The sequence below is a fragment of the Myxine glutinosa genome, chromosome 9 (assembly GCF_964187855.1).
Source record: "Myxine glutinosa chromosome 9, kmMyxGlut1.1, whole genome shotgun sequence".
Taxonomy (NCBI): domain Eukaryota; kingdom Metazoa; phylum Chordata; class Myxini; order Myxiniformes; family Myxinidae; genus Myxine; species Myxine glutinosa.
The window spans coordinates 133,534,302-133,553,523 of record NC_136269.1 but is presented as its reverse complement, the minus strand read 5'-3'; the positions used below and the strand labels follow the sequence as shown (position 1 = coordinate 133,553,523).

At 47.5% G+C, this 19,222-nt stretch overlaps 1 protein-coding gene across 2 annotated transcripts in view; it reads left to right on the top strand.

The window, feature by feature from the left end:
* The first annotated feature begins 8,532 nt into the window (after positions 1–8,532).
* The window catches only part of LOC137434896 (signal-induced proliferation-associated 1-like protein 2), a 454,554-nt gene continuing 443,864 nt past the window's right edge, over positions 8,533–19,222 (top strand). For both annotated transcript variants that reach the window (XM_078784965.1, XM_078784963.1), the window contains exon 1: positions 8,533–8,599. The gene's annotated coding sequence lies outside the window, so the exon portion shown is untranslated. The remainder of the gene's footprint in view (positions 8,600–19,222) is intronic.

Here is a 19,222-nt window from a genome sequence, read left to right as displayed (position 1 = left end):
CAAAACAAATTCTGCTGCATTGAAGGTTCCCAAGAGCACAGTGGCCTCCATAATTCTTAAATGGAAGAAGTTTAGAACAACCAGGACTCTTCCTAGAGCTGGCCGCCTGGCCAAACTGAGCAATCGGGGGAGAAGGGCCTTGGTAAGGAGAGGTGACCAAGAACCCGATGGTCACTCTGGCTGAGCTTTGCTTCCATTCAGCGACAAGAGCATACGTGAGGTCGGGCAGTGATGTTGGGCGATTAGGCCTGGCTCGCAGTCGGCGTTCCAATTCATCCCAAAGGTGTTCGATGGGGATGAGGTCAGGGCTCTGTGCAGGCCAGTCAAGTTCTTCCACACCGATCTCGACAAACTATTTATGTATGGACCTCGCTTTGTGCAGGGGGACATTATCAAGCTGAAACAGGAAAGGGCCTTCCCAAACTGTTGCCACAAAGTTGGAAGCACACAATCGTCTAGAATGTCATTGTATGCTGTAGTGTTAAGATTTCCCTTCACTGGAAGTAAGGGGCCGAGCCCGAACCATGAAAAACAGCCCCAGACCATTATTCTTCCTCCACCAAACTTTACAGTTGGCACTATGCATTCGGGCAGGTAGCGTTCTCCTGGCATCTGCCAAACCCAGATTCGCCCGTCCGACTGCCAGGTGGTGAAGCGTGATTCATCACTCCAGAGAATGCGTTTCCCCTGCTCCAGAGTCCAATGGTGGCGAGCTTTACACCACTCCAGCCGACGCTTGGCATTGGGTATGGTGATCTTAGGCATGTGTGCGGCAGCTCGGCCATGGAAACCCATTTCATGAAGCTCCCGGCGAACAGTTGTTGTGCTGACGTTGCTTCCAGAGGCAGTTTGGAACTCGGTAGTACGCAACCGAGGACAGACGATTTTTACGCGCTACGTGCTTCAGCACTCGGTGGTCCCGTTCTGTGATCTTGTGTGGCCTACCACTTCGCGGCTGAGCTGTTGTTGCTCATTTCCTCTTCACAATAACAGCCCTTACAGTTGACCGGGGCAGCTCTAGCAGGGCAGAAATTTGACGAACTGACTTGTTGGAAAGGTGGCATCCTCAGACGGTGCCACGTTGAAAGTCACTGAGCTCTTCAGTATGTCCGATTCTACTGCCAATGCTTGTCTCTGGAGATTGCATTGCTCTGTGCTCGATTATATATACCTGTCAGTAATGGGTGTGGCTGAAACAGCCGAATCAACTAATTAGAAGGGGTGTCGGCATAGTTTTGGTCATGTAGTGTAGGTCACGTGGTAGAGCGCCATCTTGGAAAAACGGAAAACTTTGCACCTCTATATTTCCGAAAGTGCTGCATAGAGAAAATTGAGACATGGCTCATTGCAAAGAACTCTCCATGGGGAGTAACATATGTTAATGATGATGTCATAGGTGCCTCCATGATGACATCATTCATCATTTGACAAGTACAACACTTCATCCGATGAAGATGAAATTTCTTGGGCGTCATCGAGGGATAAATCGGTGGAGAAAAAAATAAAATAATTGTGACCGATAAGTATTTATATGACATCATCCGTCACGTGGTTCGGCCGCCATATTTGTTTTAACACAAAAGCCTTAAAAACCACTGAAAACACGTCCTGGCGAGGGTCTGCGATCCCTGATTACTCTTTATTGTTTTCATATGTATTAACGTGTACCTAGCCGAAGATGTGGTCTTGGAATGTTGAATCATCAGATATTACTCAGACCACAGCTGATGTTGACCGCAGCGGTCAACATGGAACTGAGTTGTACCATTCAGTTTGTCTCCATGGTGGATACTTGATGATTAACGAATTACAGGGATAATTTGTCATCGGAGATGCTTATTTTCTCCTAACCATTCATGAATCAATAAGTGGAAAGGTATCCCAAATATAAGATAATCCAGATTTCATAATCATATATCATTCTATTTGAATTCCGCACTCAGTCTGTGTTTTCAAGACCCCTTTTTGACCGTGGGGAATTCTCCAGGGTATACAATGGGCATCAAATGTGTTGGAGAAGAAAGTTTTGCTATAAGTGATTCACGTCGTTCGGAGATGGTCAGAGATCTGATATCAAAACCGTAATTCTGATCGAATGTCACTTCGATGTCAAACCTTGTTCAATACGTCAGACTTTTTCTTTTTTTTTTTGTATACAAGATCGAGACTCGTGTAAGAGCTAACATCAATCACAAAAAGACAAACTGACACATAAAACATAAGATAAAGGGAGCGGGAGAGAAGATGGGGAGAGAGGGAAGTACACAAGTACAACATTTGAGAGTAGGGACATCGGGAGATCTGTGGGAGGGAGAGGGCTTGGGGGGAGGAGGCACGGGAATGCGGGGGGTGGGGGGAAAGAGGTTAAAAAAAAAAACAACACATGGACACTGCTAGAACTTCGAGGAAAGAAAGAAGTCGGTATTTCAAAAAAAGTGGATCTGGGGTGAATTAACGGGGGTAGAAAAGATCAAGGTTTTGGATGGGGGAAGATAAGAGATGGTGGTGAACAGCTGTTTTAAAGACCTGGAAGGAGGAGTGGGATTGAAGAGAGTGAGGGAGTTTGTTCCAGAGGCGGGAGAAAAGAGGAAAATGAAGGAGTGAAGGTGAGCAGAGAGTCTTGATTTTGGCAATTTCACCATGAGAAGGGTTGCTGGCAGATCTTGTGCGACCTGTAGGAATATTTGGGGGACAGAGCCCAGAGAGAGCTGGGGGATCAAGGCCGGAGAGGAGTCTGTAGAAGACGGAAAGACCACCAACCTGCCTGCGGTGAGTAAGTGAAAGGCCCTCGGAGTTAGCTTCATCGCGGGAGATTCCAATGATTCTGGACGCTTTGGTTTCAACAGCGTGAAGACGAGCTAGGTGTGAGGCAGGAGCACCAGCCCAGAGGGGAGAGCAGTACTCCATTGAGCTGCGGATGAAAGCCTTGTATGTGGTGAGGAGCTCAGGTGTGCCTAGGAAGAGCTTCGATTGACGGAGGATGCCCAGTCGGCGACTGGCTTTGGAGGCCAGCTTGGAAATGTGGTTTTCCCACGAAAGATCATGGCAGATAGTGAGACCCAAAAGGTTGAGTGACAGAACTTCTTGGAGAGGATTATTCAGAAAGTGGATGGGAGGGTTGTCCAGTCGGTCTTTTCAGAGAGACATTGTGAGAGTGTGAGATTTGTCAGGATTGAAAGACATGTTCCACTTGTTTGACAATTGATAAGAACAACATTGATTAGTTTTGATCATGTCATGTGTTTCATTACACGTAATGTCTGCTTTTCATTAAATTTGAATTATATGATGAGAATACAATAAATAAAATAAATATTGAGTTTTGAGCAAAAGTTTTTTCATTAGAGAACTTATTTTCAAGTGTATTAGAGAATTATTTGTGCATATTTAGAAAAGTTTTTAGAATTAATGACAAAAACAAAACACCCACAAATAAAATGTCCCCCTTGCTCTATTTGGCGAAATTATATTTTTCAGTTTAATTTAAAAAATTTGCTATTTAAAATCCGAAAAGAATTTTTTGGTTAAAAAATTTTTACTTTAAAATTTATAATTGTTAATGTTTTCAAATTTTTAAAATTAAAATAAATAAAATCAAAAATTTAATTTACATTTTTTTTTTTTCAGTTTAATTTAAAAAATTTGCACTCTTCCTCCTCTCCCCCCAACCTAAAGTCATGGATCCGTGCCTGTGTCCAGCATCGTTGGTTGCTTGGAGAGCAGTGGAATGATTGAATGAATGAACAGGAAAAGAGGAGAGGAGGAAACACAGGAACCTGCAAGTGAGCGGCTAGGGTTAGGGGGTTAATGGGGTGAGAGATGATATATGAGATGATGTGTTTGCTCTGAATATCATGGAATGAGCCAATAGTGCATAAATCACATGTGGACACAGGATAAATTATCATTTAATTACGTTATTAATGGTGATTAAATATAATTAATATTTATCATCGTTTGCCCCAACATACTTCCACCCCCTGATTTTGATTCTCTCCCTGTTTTACAAGGTACTAATACAGTACACCTATTACGTACGCAGAACGAGGCATTTTCACCCTTCACTTGACTCAAATGACAAGCCTGGTGGTGCCTTAACGGTTAACGTTAGGGTCTTGAGTTCGAGCCCCTGTTGGGTCGTTGAATTAACACCAGGTGGGTTGACTCAGCCCGTCATCCCTCAGAGGTCGGAAAAAAGAGTACAGGAACAAATGCCTGGAAATAGGGGGGCATAGTACAGTGGATAAGCTCTCATATTTTAACAAATTGTGCATTTTTTGAGAAAAGCATGAAATTTCTAGCATAGTTAGTATATACCACAAGCTTTATTTTCAGATGTGGAGGGAAGTCAGATTTGATGTCTGAGGACCGTGAGAAGTCAAATCCAAAATGGCCGCCAGTCCACCGGGTCTAATGTTCAAACGCGCTTATAGGTGTCATTTCCAACTAAATTGGGGATACCCATTCATTTGGTGATACTGTAGTGCGATGCTACGCACACGACTTGCTTACCAAGAAGGGAAGCGGACAACGCAGGTAATAAGAAAGAGTCTTTATTGGAAGAGCTCCACTGTAGTACTGAGGAGCTCGGGGCTGCGAGCCCCGTGTATATCCCGAGGCCACGCCTACCCCTCGGGCGTGGCCAACGCCCACTTGGTGCGCGGAATGATGCCATCACGCCAGTGAGCTTTCGTGTCCGCCACACGCGCCCCCCCAGAATTCCCGCGCACCTGGAGGGCCAGTTTGCGGGGCAAACGGATGACCCGGCCGAAGCGCCCTCTGGCGACTGGTGGCGTCCGGGGTGCAGGGATGCCAGCTGGGATGCCTCCGGCTGCACCCGGGATGGGTGCAGGACCGGGGGGCGGCGTGCCGGCGGGCCTGGGCGGTGCCGGGGGTCCGCCCGCAGGGGGGCGGCCCCGACGCGGGGGCCGAGCCACCGGCGGTGGGTGGTTCACGTCGATGTGGGCCGGCTTGAGGCGATCCACTGAGATGCGGTCGGGAGTACCGCCGATGTCCAAGGTGAAATGTTTCACCCCGGTCTCCAGCACGCGGAAAGGCCCGTCGTACGGGGGTCGCAGTGGTGTCCGGTGGGCGTCGTGCCGGACGAAGACGTACTCCGCGGTGCGAAGCTCCGGGGCGACGTGCGTAGGCGGGTGCCCGTGGTGCGCCGTCGGCACCGGGGCGAACCTCCGGGCTGTCTCCTGCAGCGCGGAGCGCTCCTGCGCCGCGGACCATGGTGCCGTGGGGTCGGGGAGGAACTCGCCCGGCACCCGCAGCGGTTGTCCGAAGACAAACTCCGCCGCGGATGCGCGCAGGTCATCCTTGGGCGCCGTCCGGAGGCCCAGCAGGACCCAGGGGAGCCTGTCGACCCAGTCGCCGTCGCGGAGGGTGGCCCGGAGCGCGGCCTTCAACGAGCGGTCAAACCGCTCACACAGGCCATTGGCCTGGGGGTGGTAGGCCGTGGTTCGGTGCAGCTGGACCCCGGGCCCCCGCGCGACCGCCCCCCAGAGCTCCGAGGTGAACTGGGGGCCGCGGTTGGACGAGATGTCCGAGGGGGCGCCGAACCGGGCGACCCAGGTGGCGATGAACGCCTGCGCGATGTCCGCCGCCGTCGTCGCCGCCAAAGGCATGGCCTCCGGCCACCGGGTGGTGCGGTCCACCATTGTGAGGACATGGGTGAACCCCCGCGAGGGGGGCAGAGGTCCCACCAGGTCCACGTGAACGTGGTCGAACCTACGTTCCGGCACCGTAAACGGGGCCAATGGGGCCTGGGTGTGTCGGTGCACCTTCGCGCGCTGGCACGCGAGGCACGTCCTGGTCCAGCCGCGGATGGCCTTCCGGAGGCCATGCCAGACAAACTTGTCGGCGACCAACCTCTGGGAGGCCTTCGTGCCCGGGTGGGACAGGCCGTGGATGGCGTCAAAAGCTGGCGCTGCCAGCCCGCGGGCACGATGGGGCGAGGCCGCCCGAGGGAGACGTCGCACAAGAGGGTCGTGCCCGTGCCATCGAACGGCACCTCGGTGACGCGGAGGCCCGTGACGGCGGTCTGCAAGGCCTGGACGCCGGGGTCGGCGGCCTGGTCCGCCGCCATCCGGGCATAGTTGATGCCAAGGTGGACTGCATGGGCGACGGACCGGGAAAGGCAATCCGCCACCGGGTTGTCCTTCCCCGCGACGTGCCGGATGTCCGTCGTATATTCGGACACGGCCGAGAGGTGACGCTGCTGCCGGGCCGACCACGGCTCGGCGACCTTGCCCATCGCGAAGACCAGTGGCTTGTGGTCGACGAAGGCCGTGAACGCACGGCCCTCGAGCAGATGGCGGAAGTGCCTGACCGCCAGGTGAAGCCCGAGCAACTCGCGGTCGAAGGTACTACAACGGCGTTCGGGCGGGCGAAGCTGCCGGCTGAAGAACGCCAGCGGTTGCCAGGCACCACGCACCCATTGCTCGTGCACCGCGCCCACCGCGTAGTCCGAGGCGTCGGTGGTGAGGGCGATCGGTGCATCGGGCGCCGGGTGCGCGAGCATGGTGGCGTTAGCCAAGGCGAGCTTCGCGCCCGCGAACGCCGCGTACATCTGCTCTGTCCAGGTAACGTCACCTTTGCCCGGCTTCCCTCGGAGGGCCTCGTGCAAGGGGCGCAGGAGGTGGGCGATGCGGGGCAGGAACCGATGGTAAAAGTTTACCATGCCCAGGAACTCCTGGAGCCCCTTGATCATGCGGGGGCGCGGAAACCCCTTCACCGCCTCCACCTTGGCCGGTAGGGGGACGGCCCCGTGCCTGGTGACGCGGTGCCCCAAAAAGTCGATGTCGGCGACGCCGAACCGGCACTTGGCGGGGTTCACGATGAGGCCATGCTGGCCCAGGCGTTCGAAGAGCGTGCGGAGATGGTGGAGGTGCTCTGTGAGCTTTCGTGTCCGCCACAATACTTTTAAGATCGCCAGAACTCAAGGACATGCATTTAGGTCACGGTCAAGGTCAAATTACGTTAAATATCTATTTTTATGATACTGCAGTTGGAACTGTTATTGGAAAAAGTTCATTTGAACTTTTAAAACTTTATTTTTTCAGGTACAGGACACCCAAAGACCAGAAATGATGAAAAAAAAGTGTTTACACTGCAAGGAATGATGCAATGACCTCTGAAAAAATAACTGTAGTTAACCAAGTATGTCCACCAAAGCTTACATTAAATCAAGTGCAATGATGAAAATTGGTAATGATCTAAATTTAACAGTCTCCAGAACAGAAGCACAGTGCAGCTTTGGCACACTTGCAGCGTCCAGTGCACCCTTTTTTGCAGCCACAGTGGATCAATTCATGGCACGATTTTGATGCTTCAGGAAGAGTGGTCCAAAGAGGCTGCCACCCAGTTGTCTCCTTTGTCCAGCCCCAGTCAGGTGGGTCTGGCATCTCTGGATCCATGACCAATGCCTGGTTACAACAGTTGGCCTGGTAGCAAGTGTGCTTGAGTGTTGCCTGGGTTGGAGGAATGTTCTCTCGAGTTCTACACTTCTGTGTGAAGAGCTGTTTCCTGGCATCATTCACTTCCGTACTCTCACTGGTTCTATCGTACATCAGCACCACAAATCGCTCTAGCAGTAACATTGAGCCTTCACTGACCTCACTTGGCATGCCTAGGAATTCATTGAAAGCATCATTCACCTCTGGGCATCCCCAATCTAGTTGGAAATGACACCTATAATGTTTTTCTACACTATTTGGTTCCAAAATTAAGCGCGTTTGAACATTAGACTCGGTGAACTGGCGGCCATTTTGGATTTGACCTCTCAGAGGTCAAATCTGACTTTCCTCCACATCTGAAAATAAACCTTATGGTATGCACTAACTATGTTTAAAATGTCATGCCTTTCTCATAAAATGCACAATTTTTGTGTTTATCTGCTGCACTAGCACTGCATCTCAGAAAATTATCCCTTCTCCGATCTCTTCACCGCCCTCCTATTGTGCGTACGTAATATATAGATGGCACTTCGTCTCGTTTCCTCAAGAGAAATATTTCAGATAATCATAGAACAAAGATTACAATATAAATGTATGAATATTCTCCTTAAATCTTAATGTGGTATTTATAGACTTTCTTTATACTTATAGACTGATTTCTTTATCGAATGTTAAAACAACTTAAACTTGTGGGAAATGACGCTCGAATTGTAAACAATCTCTGAACACAATATCCATAACAAAAAAACATTTAAAATAGATGCAGTAGCCTATAAAAGACCTTCCCGACCCACATTAGCTTTGGGTACCGATGAAAATGATATCTGAGCAGGTACCGGTACCTATACCTTGTACAAGCAGGTTTGCGTGAGGAAAAAAACACTTTGACATAATGATTCTTCGCTGTCAGTATTATCAACGACACACATTTGTATGTCATTTTATGCCAATAAATGTCGAAAAAGTACTCAATACTTAGCTACTAACGTTATAAATCCTAAGAACAATTAGCAAATCTCGCGAGAACAAGTCTGAGCAGGCGTGCCAGGAGGAAGTCTCGCGATACTTTCATGCTTTCGGAAGCGCAGCGGGAACGTTTGTGCAGTAGTATCGCAATCGACTCGTCCGTCCTCCTTTCGGTAAGAAATTGCAGCTGGCATATGTGTGAGTCTATGTTACCTCATCTTTGTTGCTTCGCCTTTGTTATAAACAAACTGCGGTGTATTGCCTGTCGCGGAAACTTCGGGCGGTGTGTGGTAAGTAACCCGAGGTGTTTACTCAGATCCAAGGTTCGTGGTGATTCTTCATAGTTGTGAATGAATTATTTGTGGTGATCGAATAATTGTTTTTTAAAGTTATTTTATCGATTTATAGTTCTAATCATTTATCATGACTTCAATTTAATTATTCTGTATTTTAACATCCAAGCAAAAGTGTGTTAAACTCTTCTATTTGTATTGTTGGGGTTTTATAGGTAATCTGAAGAGCCCAATAGTTCGGTTTTAATGGGTTTCAGAACGCGGGATATTGGACGGTGATTGGTGAATGAAGTCCACCTTGTACCCCCAACACAACAGGTGGTACGTCCGTCGACCCGTTATTTAATTATTATAATTTATTCTCGTTGTATCGTTTATAGCCACGCCTCCGTGTACCTACCTGTAACCAAGTCCACGTGTTATCGCGGAGTTGGTTGCCCTGCCTGACCGAGCCTCAGGTTGTCCTGTTTGCCCGAAACACGGATCGAGTTCCTTTGCTATTTATAGTGTGGAGACCTCGTATGGCCCTGCGGTTTACAAAGTGTTGAATCTTTCTGTTTGGTCCATGTAATGTATATGGTGGCAGGTGGCATGAGACACGAGGCTATGTTGATGGTGTTATCAGGTTTAGTTCATTCTGAAGTTGTTGTGATGTGTTGGGGTGGAATGGGGAGAGGGTGGGTGGTTATTGGAAGGATGATTAGCTGAGACTGTTTCATTATACAGGTGATTAAAAAAAACAAAAAAAACTACAACGGCACTCACTCAATGGTGAAGAATCACTTAAAACTTCTACTAGCTGGTTCCGGATCTTCACCAAAATAGAATCGATTCTTCCTTGTCACACACACATGTCCACCAACCCTCATCCAAATCCGTCCATAACTTTTTGAGATATCCTGCTGTGTGTCGTTTTTGGCCCTATCTCCCAATGGTGAAGAATCACTGATAAAGTTAAATAATTGTCATATCTGAATCTATATTCAGATCTTCACTAAAATTGAATCGATTCTTCCTTGTCACACACACATGTCCACCAAGTCTCGTCCAAATCCGTCCATAACTTTGTGAGATATCCTGCTGTGTATCGTTTTTGGCCCTATCTCCCAATGGTGAAGAATCACTGATAAAGTTAAATAATTGTCATATCTGAATCTATATTCAGATCTTCACTAAAATTGAATCGATTCTTCCTTGTCACACACACATGTCCACCAACCCTCATCCAAATCCGTCCATAACTTTTTGAGATATCCTGCTGCGTATCGTTTTTGGCCCTATCTCCCAATGGTGAAAAATCACTGATAAAGTTAAATAATTGTCATATCTGAATCTATATTCAGATCTTCACTAAAATTGAATCGATTCTTCCTTGTCACACACACATGTCCACCAACCCTCATCCAAATCCGTCCATAACTTTTTGAGATATCCTGCTGCGTATCGTTTTTGGCCCTATCTCCCAATGGTGAAAAATCACTGATAAAGTTAAATAATTGTCATATCTGAATCTATATTCAGATCTTCACTAAAATTGAATCGATTCTTCCTTGTCACACACACATGTCCACCAAGTCTCGTCCAAATCCGTCCATAACTTTGTGAGATATCCTGCTGTGTATCGTTTTTGGCCCTATCTCCCAATGGTGAAGAATCACTTAAAAAGTTAAATAATTATCATATCTGAATCTATATTCAGACTCTGATTCAGACTATTCACAATTGTAAGATTTTAAAATTAATAATTAAAATTTTAATTAAAATTAATTTTTAATTGAATTAATTAATAATTAATAAAATAAGTTAAGTAATTTTTCACAATTGTGTTTTTGTCGAGACTGTATCTATCCTTCGGTGTGTGTACCTATAGTGTGTCTTTAGGAAGATTTTCGGTGTTAATTTTTCATACATGTATACTAAATCGTCGGTTAATTCGTGTCGCGTATTCTGAGGCCTAGTACTAGTACTAGTAGGCTTAGGCTACTGTCTCCGACCTTGTGGCTTTGTTTTCTCTCAGCGGTTTGTTGATTGCGCTGCAATTACTTTCGTTCTCTGTTTTATCCCAGTCGTTCACCCCATACTTCCTTGTTTAATTAATATCTCAACTCAAAAAAAACAAAAAAAAAACCCCCCAAAAATATTTCCTTCTCAGTTCTTATTCGTTTATTTGTTGTCCTTATTTGTTCGTTCGTTCTTCGTTCACGTTGTTCGTGATCACGTGATCACGTTGTTAAAGATGTTTCAACTTTCCCCTGAAGAACTGTTTTCTGTCATATATTATAACACCTTTTTCTTCTTCTCCTACAAAAGGATGCTTTTGACTTGCTTACCAAATCAGTTCATTCCAAAAAAAAAATACCATCTCTTACAGTTCCTTTTTTCTACATTCCCGAAACTCTCCAGCACTCCACCCCTCCTTCAGCGTCCTCAAACGTATTTTTGACTCGAAGGTCTCAAACTCATTTTGCAAGAAATGTTCGTTTTCCATTAATCGTACATTTTTCAAAATCCAATCTCACCCCTCCCCTCCAAATCTTCCCCATCCCCCCTTCCCTCCAAAACTTCCCCATCCCCCCTCCCCTCCAAAACTTCCCCATCACCCCTCCCCTCCAAATCTACCCCCTTACCCCTCCCCTCCAAATCTTCCCCATCACCCATCTCTTTCAAATATTCCCCCTTGCCCCTCCCCTCCAAATCTTCCCCATCACCCATCTCTTTCAAATCTTCCCCCTTGCCCCTCCCCTCCAAATCTTCCCCATCACCCATCTCTTTCAAATCTTCCCCCTTGCCCCTCCCCTCCAAATCTTCCCCATCACCCATCCCTTTCAAATCTTCCCCCTTTCCCCTCCCCTCCAAATCTTCCCCATCACCCCTTCCCTCCAAAACTTCCCCATCACCCCTCCCCTCCAAAACTTCCCCATCACCCCTTCCCTCCAAAACTTCCCCATCACCCCTCCCCTCCAAAACTTCCCCATCACCCCTCCCCTCCAAATCTACCCCCTTGCCCCTCCCCTCCAAATCTTCCCCATCACCCATCTCTTTCAAATCTTACCCCTTGCCCCTCCCCTCCAAATCTTCCCCATCACCTATCCCTTTCAAATCTCCCCCCTTGCCCTTTCCCTCCCCTCCCTCCCAAACTCCCCCCACACCCCTCCCCTCCGAGACTCTCCATCGCTCCTCCCCTCCTAGACTCCCCTCTCACCCCTCCTCCTCAAAGCGTCCTCCCCGCTTCTTCCCCCTTCCAACTTTCACCTTCATCTCCCCCAACCTTCTGCCTCGCTCTTCCCCCTCCTCAAATAACACCTCACTGTGCCTCACCCAATCTCCATCAAACCTTTTGTCCGCCCCATTCTTCCCTTTCTCCAAGCTATTCTGAAATCTCTGACACACCTTCAACAGCTCTCCCTACCTCTTCCTCCTCTTCCATATCTTACCCTACCCCTCCCCCCCCTGTTCTGTATCTGATGCTCCCCCTTCCTCTTCATGAACGGTATGGACCTCAAACATCCGGGGCCTTCGCTCAAACCTGACTGATCTCTCCATACAGGTTGCTTCTGACAAACCAGATGTGATCTGCTTAACAGAAACTTTCCTCCTTCATGATGTCTCTGATTCCTTGGTATCTCTCCCAGGTTACTCCCTCCTCCGGTATGATAGAGCTGAGCCTCGTCCTGGAGGTGGGGTTGCTATCTTTATAAAAAAAACTCTCTTCCTCACTCGCCCTGCACTGCCCTCTCTCCACCTCACCCCCAGGAATACCGTTGGCTACGGCTTCCCCTTCGCTCCCACATTTTGTTCATATGTATGTTGTACCGTCCACCAAACAGTGATGACTCAATCTACATCTCGCTGTCTGATAATATGGACCAACTTCTTTCTACCCATTCCAACTCTCTCTTCCTCATATGTGGTGATTTCAATTGTCACCATGCCAGTTGGCTGGGTGTGGGTACCTCTTTCACCAGCCATGGCTCTTCAGCAAAGGACTTCTGCGACTCACTGGGACTGACACAATCTGTCAATTTCCCGACCCGGATCTCAGTCAACGGAGCATCTTCTCTTCTGGACTTGGTTGTGACTAACTTCCCTGAAAATGTCTGCTGCTCTTCTTCTGCTCCAATCGGCTCATCTGATCATGTGCTTGTCAAAGTGGACTTCTCTCTGACCATTCTCAGAGAGCCTCCTCAGCGTCAACGAGTCTGGCATTTCACTCAGGCCAACTGGCACGGTCTTCAAGCAGCCATCAATCATCTGGACTGGTCTCCCATCTCTACCGCCTCTGACATCAACTCATCCTGGGAATTCTTCCAAAGTAAATTGCTCTCTCTCATGCACAGATTTATCCCATCTCGTCTTCAGTTGTCATACCCTTCCTACCGTCCATGGTTCATGGAATCTTGTGGTGAGGCTGTTGCCCAGAAACAACTTGCTTTCGTCTCCTGGAAAGCAAATCCAACGGAAGGAAATCTCATTTCCTTTCACAAAGCCCGAAACAAGTGTGTGTCCACCAAGGCTCAGGAGAGCCAGGAAACTATATCTCTCCGTTCTCAAGACCGAACTCTCTTGTCTGGCTCCCTCTTCCAAATCCTGGTGGCGTCTGGTCAAATCTGTTTCTGGTGTGTTTGTGTTATGTTTGTGTTCTGTTTCTGAGGGGTGTTTGTTCCCCCTCCATCCCCTCCCTCACCTCAAACGGCTACACGTCTGACTCCGCACGTGAAAAAGCTGAATGCCTCAACTCTGTGTTTGCCTCTAAATCTTGTGTCCCAAACCCATCCCTCTCTGTACCCACCGTACCCAGTCGTACCCAGCTGCTCCTGGACTCTGCCCTTTCCTCCTGACAAGGTGGAAAAGTTTCTGTCAACCCTCGACTCTGATTCTTCAACTGGTCCTGACTGCATCAGCACACCGGTCCTAAAATCATGTTCTTCCGCTCTTTCACTCCCTCTATGTTCTCTTCACCCTCTCTTTTGCTCAAGGTCATCTGCCATCTGCTTGGAAATCAGCCAACATTACTGCTTTGCACAAAAAAGGTGCAAAAACAGATCCCAGAAACTACAGACCAATCAGCCTTCTCCCAATTATCAGCAAAGTCATGGAATCCATCATTGCTTCAGATATGAAATCTTTCCTCTTCTCCAATGGCTTGATCTCTGACCATCAATTTGGTTTCAGACCTGGTCACTCTACTCTGGACATGCTGCTTCTGCTTTCTCAACAATGGATGGAGGTCCTCAATGCCAAACAGGAAATTCGAGCTGCCTCCCTTGACATATCACGTGCCTACGATACGGTCTGGCACCCCGCTCTGCTCACCAAACTCTCCTCCTTTGGTATCCATGGAAATCTCCACGCATGGCTGGCGGACTTCCTCTCTAGTCGTAGTCAACGTGTGGCCCTGAATGGGTTTCTCTCATCTCCTCTTCCCGTTCAGGCTGGAGTTCCCCAAGGCAGTGTCCTGGCCCCTGTGCTTTTTCTGGTCTTCATCAGTGATCTCTCTGACTCTTGAAAATCCTCTCTATCTCTTTGCTGTCGACTCTACTCTCTGTCGCTCCATTCCTCATCCCTCAGATAGGCAGTCTGCAGCCTCCTCACTCTCTGCAGACCTGGACAAAATCACAGACTGGGCAAACAAGTGGAACATGTCTTTCAATCCTGACAAATCTCACACTCTTACGATGTCTCTCCGAAAAGACCGACTGGACAACCCTCCCATCCACTTTCTGAATAATCCTCTGCAAGAAGTTCTGTCACTCAAGCTTTTGGGTCGCACTATCTGCCATGATCTTTTCTGGGAAAACCACATTTCAAATCTGGCCTCCAAAGCCAGTCGCCGACTGGGCATCCTCCGTCGTGCGAAGTCCTTCCTTGGCACACCTGAGCTCCTCACCACATACAAGGCTTTCATCCGCAGCTCAATGGAATACTGCTCTCCCCTCTGGGCTGGTGCTCCTGCCTCACACCTAGCTCGTCTTCACGCTGTTGAAACCAAAGCGTTCAGAAGCATTGGAATCTCCCGCGATGAAGCTCACTCCAAGGGCCTTTCTCTCACTCACCGCAGGCAGGTTGTTGGTCTTTCCGTCTTCTACCGACTCCTCTCTGGCCTTGCCCCCCCAGCTCTCTCTGGGCTCTGTCCCCCAAATATTCCTACAGGTCACACAAGATCTGCCTGCAACCCTCTTATGGTTAAACTGCCAAAATCAAGACTTTCTGCTCACCTTCACTCCTTCATTCCTCTTTGCTCCCGCCTCTGGAACAAACTCCCTCACTCTCTTCAATCCCACTCCACCCTCCAGGTCTTTAAAACAGCTGTTCACCACCATCTCTTATCTTCCCCCATCCAAAACCTTGATCTTTTCTACCCCTGCTAATTTCACCACAAATCCTACACTTTTTTGAAATACCAACTTCTGTCCTGGAAGTCCTTGGTCTCCTCATGTTTTATACCCCCCCCCCCTTCCCACGCCTCCTCCCCCCAGGCCCTCTCCCTCCTGCGCTTCTCCCTGCTCTCAGGTGTTGTGTTTGTGTGCTCTCCCTCCTCTCCCCATCTTGTCTTCCGCTCCCTCGTTTTGTATGTTTTGTTTGTCTGGTTGATTTGTTTGTGGAATAAATGTTAACTCTTTCACGAGCCTCGATTCAGTATACAAAATTCAGATTCAGATTCTGAATCTATAGCCTGGTGTTGGCTTTGCGGTGAGGGTGCCGGCTTGGGATCCTAGGATCCTGGGTTTGAATCCCGGTCGATTGCTGAATTAACGCCAGGGGGGTTGATTCAGCCTGTCATCCTCTACGAGGTCGGCAAATTGAGTACCAGCTTGCTGGGATGAATGATCACGGTGTGTACCCTGATTTAGAATAGGTACACCGTATCCCTGCGCATCGTAAGAGCGTGACCAAGGGTTGGCGTCAGGAAGGGCATCCGGCCATAAAAACATTGCCTCAAACAGGGAACCATGATTGTCATGGGGCCCGCAAGGCTAACCCCCGCTCTAGCGGGGAAAATGGCCTTAAAACGATCATTCATTCATTCAATCTATATTCAGATCTTCCCCAAAATTGAATCGATTCTTCCTTGTCAGACACCCAACCGGTCCACCAAGTCTCGTCCAAATCCGTCCATAACTTTGTGAGATATCCTGCTATGTATCGTGTTTGGCCTTATCTCCCAATGGTGAAGAATCACTTAAACAAATTAAATAACTCTCCTCTACAACAACAACAACAACAACAACAACAACAACATGCATTTTAAGGCCATGCTCACCTTCACTCCTTCATTCCTCTTTTCTCCTGCCTCTGGAACAACAAATTAACAACCTCAATTAGGAACCTCAACAAATTAAATAACTCTCCTATACAACAACAACAACAACAACATGCATTTTAAGGCCATTTTCCCTGCAAGAGTGGGGGTTAGCCTTGCGGTCCCCATGACAATCTTCTCCATTTTGCCCTATTTTCTGCATCTCTCCTTGTTAACCCCCTTGCCCGCATTTCTTCTTCCACCATCTTTGGCCAAGTCTTTCTCGGTCTTCCCCGTCCTCTACTTCCTTCAACATTCATTTCCATCACTCTTCTCAACCAGTCACTTTCATCCTTCCTCAACACATGACCAAACCATCTCAACCTGTTCCTCTTCACAACATCAATCACAGGCTCTATTCCCATCATCTTTCGCAATTCATCATTTGTCTTCCTCTCTCTCAACGATACTCCGCACATCCACTGAACCATTCGCTTTTCCACCCTTTCCAGCCTTCGTTGCTGCTCAACGTTCATTACCCATGTCTCGCTCCCATAAATCATAACACTTCTCACACATGCAGCATACACCTTTCCCTTCAGCTTCAACGACACTCCCCTCATCATCAGCACGCCACTCAGTTCCCGAAACTTCTTCCATGCACATCTCACTCTAGCAACCGTTGCCGAGTCTGATCCACCTTCTCCATTCAGCATGTTTCTGAGGTAGCAAAATGTTTTCACACCTTCCAGCTTCACGCCGTCTCCAAGATCCAACTCAACATTTCCTCCATCTGCAGCTCCCTCTGTGTACACCTTACATTTGAATGCATCTGCCACACTGGTTAATGACCCTCTCAGAGTCTCAGACCACGACCTTTTTGATGATCCCACTCAGCGCACATTGACATTGTACATTGAATGGAGTTCACTCCGACACCCTTCCTGCACACTGCACATGGCCTCTTCCCAGTTCTTTCCACCTCACCACATGCTTTATCACTTGCCATCACCTTCGTCTTTCCAATATTCACCTTGAGACCTTTTGTCTCCATACATTCCTTCCACTTGTTCATCTTTTCCTTCAGTCCATCCATACTTTCCACAATCAACACCAGATCATCTGCATACAACAACTCCCACGGTAAACCCTCCCTTACGTTCTGAGCCAGCACCTCCATCACAGCTACAAATAGTAGTGGACTTAGTACTGACCTCTGATGCACTCCCACCTTCACCTCAAACTCACCACTCTTCCCGTCCTTCGTCCTTACAGCTGTGCGTGCTCTTTTGTACATTGCCATCACTACTCTGATCAACCATTCCTCCACTCCTAACTTCCTCAATGCCCATGTCAATACTTCGTGTGGAACCCTATCGAATGCTTTCTCCAGATCAACAAACCCAAGAAACAACTTCTTCCTCTTCTCCATGTACTTCTCCTGCAACTGCCTCACAATAAAGAGCGCATCTGTCGTTCCTCTTCCTGGCATAAATCCAAACTGCATTTCGTCGATCTTCACTTTCTTCCTTATCCTCCTCTCCAACATCCTTTCCAATACCTTCATTCCATGCTCCAATAACTTTATCGCTCGGTACGAGCCACACTCCAGAGGGTCACCTTTCCCCTTGTATAGAGGGACGAGGGTACTCAGTTCCAAAAAAGTAAATAACTCGTATCTGAATCAATATTCAGATCTTCACCAAAATTGAATCGAATCGTCCTTGTCAGACACACAACCTGTTCAACAAATTTCGTCCAAATCCGTCCACAACTTTTTGAGATATACTGTTCACAGACAGACAGACGGGGGTGAAAATATAACCTCCATCCACCTTTTCTGGCGGAGGTAACGAGCTTTAAACTATGTGAATGTGCTTTGTCCTTCCCGGGGGCTCACAACCGTCACAATATAAAGTTGTGTTGCAGTTAACCGAATGGAGTTGTACACTTGCGTATGTTCTGTTTATATTATGGGGGAATATTTACTTATCGTGACCAATCTCAATATTTTAGAAAACCAAGAATGTTTTGAATATTCTCAATTATAAGGATTGCTCAATTGTTTTTATGATCGCACTGTGAATGAGCACTGGCTGGCAGGGGTAGTTTAGAGGTATTCGCTGTCTCTCCAGGGTTTGAATCTCCAATAAAACTCACACCCTGGAGTTTTGGATGCAGAGTGAGGAACCAATGTCTGCACCTTCCATTTGAAGGCTGAGGCCGTTGGACCTTTGCCAGTCCTGGCCATTAGTAGATGTTAAAGTTCCCACTGTCTTAGACATCCCCCTTTGCCAAGAGACTGCTTTGGCAGCACCAGTGCTCTCTGTAGGAAGTATGGTACGTTGATTTTGATGAATACTGATTTTGATGAATACGTTAATTGATCATATCACAAACCTGCTCGGCTCAATTATAATCTCTCTTGTTCAGTGGAAGTTTGCACATTCTTCAAACTTCCGATGGTCATTTTATGTGATGATCATTTTGTGTGCCGCATGTTGCAACGTTTTGTATGATTTTATGACATTGGTTACAGAACATGAAACGAGACCAAGCCTTAATTTAGTTTGAGTTAAAACAAAAAGATGATCTTCTAGTGCTGGGGTTCTTAACCTGGGGTATCCATACCCCTTGGGGGGAGGGGTAGGGGGGGGGGGGGTTATGGGGACCAAAATCTGGGGGTATGGGAGTCGTAATAAATTATAATAATAAATTGTATTATTATAATAAATAAATATAATAAAGAAATAAATAGGGATAAAATCCTAATGATTTTCTTTCCTGTTCTGTTCCTAATTATCCATATGTAAAACTAAGCTATTGAGATATTTTGAAGTCACACTGGAATCTAATGGGACTGTTAATTATGCGTGGATCCCCGAACTTGGCCCATTTTCTGGGTAATAAGTTACCAATTTTCATCCAAAAAAATTGGCAATTAAAGTAAAAACACCCCTCAGAATGCACCACAGATCACCTAGAAATCCAAAAAATTATAGGGGTACATGCCCCCAGTCACCTCTCGCTTTGTGCACCTTCGGTGCGCCTTGGTCAGTCAACAGTCTGGCGAAGGGGGTATGGGGTCATCGTGGGCAATCCGTTGGGGGTCTTGACAGGGAAAAAGGTTAAGAACCCCTGTTCTAGTGACAGCCTCAGACCATGGTGGTGATTGAAGGAGGTTTGGATTGAACGCTTACCTGTACCTAATTATCCCGGTTTATGATGAGGGATAAAATAGCTTTAAATATCAAAGGTTAATA